The 5,521-nt window shown below is 40.9% G+C and overlaps 1 pseudogene; it reads left to right on the top strand.

Annotated features, from left to right (window-relative positions):
• Window positions 1-1,964: 1,964 nt before the first annotated feature.
• Window positions 1,965-2,851, top strand: LOC108529791 (ADP/ATP translocase 2 pseudogene; annotated as a pseudogene).
• Window positions 2,852-5,521: the final 2,670 nt, after the last annotated feature.

The raw sequence follows: 5,521 nt of genomic DNA, 5'->3' as shown, positions 1-5,521 counted from the left end.
GCTCACTCATTTATCTCTTCCCTTATTCTTCTCTCCTTTAAGACCAGGGTCCATAGCAGTAAATTCAGACAGTATCATGTGAGCTGGGAAATACTTGTGCAGAGGGTTGGTTTTTCCATTTATTACCTTCAAAGAATCAAATGAGAAAGTCTAAACCAAGACTGGGAATAACTCCTTATTTTGAACTCAAATTTGCATTCTTACACAACTATTATCTAAAACTAACACACAATTTTTAACCAAAGCCTAGACCAAGAGATAATAGTTATGTAAGAAGGCTAATTTGAGTTCAAAATAAGGAATTATTTTCAAAAACAACAGCTCTAAATCTAGCTCAGTTGCCATTTCCTCTGTGAAGTCTTCCTCATTTTCCTCGGCGGAGCGAGTTTTTCCTTTTGTAGCACTTGATACATCTCATCTTTTACCACCTTCTCATTGTATTATAGGTATTCACTTACATGTCTATCTAGTTTAGTGGTTTTCAGCCAGGGGCAATTTTGCTCCCCTTTGGATGTTTGGCAATGTTTGGAAATATTTTTGTTTGGCACATGCGATTAGAGGGTGGTGCTGGCAGCTAGTGGGTAGAGGCTATGGAGTTGCCAAACATCCTACAATGCACAGATGGCTCTCCACAACAAAGAATTCTCCCTCTCTGAATGTCAGGATTGCTGAGATTCAGAAACTGCTCTGTTTATGATATTTGAGGGCAGGGAGCTTGCAGCTACACATATAAGACACAATAAATGGTAAATATATCAATCGGTTAAAGAAGAGAGTAAAAAGTCTGTTTGCTTATCAGTCTTGCAGTTACAACTAGTGGTTTGAGGGCTTAAATTGATGCATTTACATTTTTCTTTCCTTGGTTGGTCACTGAGAAGGAAATCCAGAAAGATCAAACAATCCATTTGTTCATATGAATAAATGTCAAAAACACATGAAAGATGTCAACCTGAGATGCACGAGGGGCAAGCTAGAAAATGAAATCCTGACATTTCTTCAGAAAGGCATCACTCAGCCTTACCTTAGCTGATGGGGCTGGCACTCCTCATTTGTCGGGATAGGCATGGCCTTTTATCTGAGTTTGTTTCACTCCTCTGTGTGGCTTTGGGATGTGGATTTGATTTGCCATTCTCTGTTATGCACAGAGTCTCAAGATAACAGCATGTAGAGAGATGCAGAGAACCGGGCAGCCTGTGCACAGATGACAGAGAGATGGGAGGCAAAACGTGAAGGAGAAACTTTCTGCTTCTATTTATTGCCATGTGAAAAGAAACCATGATCTTGCCTGTTGGAGAGAAAAGATAAAGAGCATGGAGGAAGAGACAGCTTGGCTCTCCAGACTTTGGGGCTCACTTATAGTAGGCATCACTGTACAAACTGCACTAGGTGGAGTGGCATCTTCCAGACATTGCTCTTGCAGGGAAAGTGAGCCCAGGTCTAACGACATATACACATATCCTCTGTCTGTCAGTGTCCCTGTCAGGATACGTGTACACAAAGCAAAAGCACAGAACTTGGAAAAGTTTGTCAAAGGGACTTATGTAAAAAGAATTAATGAATAAATGATTTAGGAAGAGACGAGGGTTTTTGTAAAAATTCAAGTAGTTGCTATTCATTGAGTATTTACTCTGCCAGGACTTTTGCTAAATGTTTTCATTTACTCTTCGTTCCTGTGAGTTAAGAATGTTCATCTTTTATAGATTAACCTCCTCCCCCCAAAACACCACCACCACCACCACCACCACCACCACCACCACCACCACCACCAACAACAACAACAGCTAGCTTGCCTGAGGTTGCGGAGCTTGTGTGGTAGAGTTAGGATTTGAACCTAGGCCAATGATGCATTACTTTCAGGGAAAGGCTTTAGTTCCTTTGAAATCTGCAAAAAGTAAGATAGGCCCCACAGCCTCGGAGTCAAAGCCAGTTCCCAGCCCATTCAAGTCCCTTAGCCACCTGCCTCCTCTTTCCTTTCAACATGACGGATACCACTCTGTCCTTCGCTGAGGACTTCCTGGCAGGTGGTGTCGCTGTGGCCATCCCCAAGATGGCAGTAGTGTCCATCGAGGGGGGTCAAGCTGCTGCTGCAGGTGCAGCATGCCAGCAAGCACATCACTGCAGATAAGCAATACAAAGGCATATAGACTGTGCGGTCTGTATTCCCCAGGAGCAGGGAGTCCTGTCCTTCTGGCACCGTAACCTGGCCAATGTCATCAGATAATTCCCCACCCAGGCTCTCAACTTCACCTTCCTGGCTGGTGTGGACAAGAGGACCCAGTTTTGGCGCGACTTTGCAAGGAATCTGGCATTGGGCAGTGCCACTGGGGCCACATCCTTATGTTTTGTGCACCCTCTTGGTTTTGCCCATACCTTTCTAGCAGCTGATGTGGGTAAACCTGGAGCTGAAAGGGAATTCAGAGGTCTTGACGACTGCCTGGTTAAGATCTACAAATCGGATGGGATTGAGGGCCTGTACCAAGGCTTTAACGTGTCTGTGCAGGGTATTGTCATCTACCGAGCTGTCTACTTCAGTATCTATGACGCTGTAAAGGGAATGCTTCCAGATCCCAAGAACACTCACATCATCATCAGCTGGATGATGGCACAGTCCATCACTGCTGTTGCTGGGTTGACTTCCTATCCATTTGACACTCTTTGCCGCTGCATGATGATGCAGTCAGAACTCAAAGCAACTGACATTATGTACACAGGCACACTTGACTGCTGGAGGAAGATTGCTCATGATGAAGGAGACAAAGCTTTTTTCAAGGGTGCTTGGTCCAATGTTCTCAGAGGCATGGGTGGTGCCTTTGTGCTTGTCTTGTAGGATGAAATCAAAAAGTACACATAAGTTATTTCCTAGGATTATTTTCCCCCTGTGAGCAGGCATGTTGTATTACGTAACATATCTCGAGCATTCTTGACAGACTCCTGGCTGTCAGTTGATCAGTGGAAACTATTTACTGGTTGAAGATGGGAAGCAATAATATTTATCTAACCAGTTTTCTCTTAAAGCCATTTCCATGATGATGATGATGGGACTCAATTATATTTTGTATTTCAGTCACTCCTGATAAATAACAAATTGGGAGAAATAAAAATATCTAAAATAAAAAACAAAAGCAAGACAGTTGAGAGGTAGAATTCAGTCGGCAAGCACCCAGAGTCCACTCTGTCCAGTAGAAGCCCTCGGAAGTGTTCTTTTACTTGGGTTTTAATAAAGACAACAAAAGAAGAAGATGGCACCGACAGAATCCATCCACTATAATAAGAACCGTAGCTACTTAATTATACACATATGGCTTACAACTTTTCAGGCCACAAACTGTGGGTGGGGTCACAGACACTGCCACCATCCATATGTCACAGACTAGTCCCCAGGAGCTAATGAGGAAACCCAGCCCTGTGTGAAACGTTGCAAGATTTTCTGAGTCACGGGGTTTCTTCCAGGTCCTTATGCATGTGTCAGCAGCTTGCTGCAGTACCTTTCATTTCCCTCCTCTATCTTTGACCTGACCACTGGCAGGCACCATCAGTGTGGTGCAGAACTTCAGAGTATAGACTCTGGAGTCAGACTCTCACCGATCATGTTCTGCTTCTGCCACTAACTTGCTGAGAACTTGGGTAATTAGCTTACACCTACTTTCCTTACTTACAGAATGAGAATAATGATGATTCCTCCATCAACATGTTGTAAGGATTAACTGAAAGATGCATTCAAAGTGCTTAGCATGGTGTCTTGCAAATAGGCCTTCTTAAAGGTTAGCTATTATTATTTTTAATTGCACTATATCTTCCATGAATGATAAGAAGCAGCAGCATTTAGAAGCTGCCTGGGTAGAGTACTCTTTAGAGAACTACCTGGGGACAAACTCCCTTGAAGCCAGGAAGTTTTTGAATACGGAGAGAAAATGGGAGAAGATGGTGACTCCCGGCCAAATAGACTGGGCTCCTCTCAACTCTTTCTCACGTCTCCAAGGCACTGTGGAGAGTTTTATTTTTAATCCAAAACCATAGGTTAAAACTTTTTATTAAACATGCCATAATAATAGTATGTCTGGCATGGCTAAATATGTAATTTGTGTTATATAGCTATGATTTTCTGTGTGTGTATATATAAACATATATATATACACACACAGAATTTTCTATATATAGAAATTTCTGTATATGTAGATTATATAAAATTCCATATATCTACACCATGTAGAATAAAAATTTCTGTATATACCTATACACCTGTATATATACCAGATTTTCTGTATGTTTGCATTTATATATAAATATATACTTATATATACTTAAACATATATTTAATTTGTGTGTGCATATATATAAAATGTGTGTGTGTGTGTGTGTGTATGTATTTGGGTGTGCTGGGGGGTAGAGAGCTCTTTTATGTGATGTTATAAAGAAGCTTGATTCTTAAAAAATTTAAGCACAAGTTGAAATGTATATTCCTTGACTCTGGATATTATGACTCAGGAGGCTGGGCAAGGCAGAAATAATTTTAAACAAGCATTTCAGGTATCTTAGAGGCAGGTGGTCCAGAAACTGCTGGAACAATATCTAAGCTAAAGTTCGTGGAACTAACTTTTTGGGAGAGGTTATCAAAGTGTCCATGATGGATGCCCTTCCTGGTCCCTCTGTTGTCTTCAGAGTTTTTCAGCCTCTTTAGTGAGTGTGAGAGCTGGCACCACTGAAATGGAGGGAATTACTCCCCACTTTTTCCAAGTCTTTTGAGACTCTTATTAGATGCTTCATTACACAGTAAAGCCACACCCTTCATATATCTTGAGTTGCAGAGAAATCTGAGTATGAGGTTGTTTTTGCCTAACACTGCTATCAATGGGGAACACGTGGGATTGGATGAAACCTGAATTCACGCTCGTGGGGAAATCCTAAACTTTAAAGACAGGCTCAGTGGAGGCAATACTTAATTCTGCTTACAAGTACCTATCTCTGCCTGAAACAGAAAGATCCTCATTATAATTGACCAGGGTTCTTCACAAATAAGATCATCCACACTACTAAGTCAAAGCATAAGAGGCATTTGTTAAAAAAATAAAAAAAAAAATTACAAAACCTCCAGGTAGGCCAGGAGGCTCTGAGATCAGGAACAATGCCCAAACACGTCTCAGGCCTGTTTCAGGGACAACCTTTCTGCATTGCTGTGGGAAGTTCCATTATAGGTTCATCTGATTGTAGAATCTAAGTCACATGTCTGTCCAGCTGTATATTGAAGCTGGCTCAGACCAGGTCATGAGAGTTGATTAAGTTTCATATACTTTATTTTTTTAATTTTAATTTTTTGTTTATGTTTTTATTGATACATAAAAGATGTACATATTTTAGGGGTACATGTGGTAATTTGTACATTCATTTGGTACATTCATATAATCAAATCAGGGTAATTGGGATATCTATTACCTTAAATATTAATCTTTTCTTTAGGAAGATTGGAATTATTCTCTTCTAGCTACTGAAATGTACAACAGATTAATGTTAACTATAGTCACGC

This window comes from Rhinopithecus bieti, unplaced genomic scaffold (genome assembly GCF_001698545.2).
Source record: "Rhinopithecus bieti isolate Rb0 unplaced genomic scaffold, ASM169854v2 scaffold_6113, whole genome shotgun sequence".
In the NCBI taxonomy this organism is placed as follows: domain Eukaryota; kingdom Metazoa; phylum Chordata; class Mammalia; order Primates; family Cercopithecidae; genus Rhinopithecus; species Rhinopithecus bieti.
This window is presented reverse-complemented; position numbering and strand designations above follow the sequence as displayed.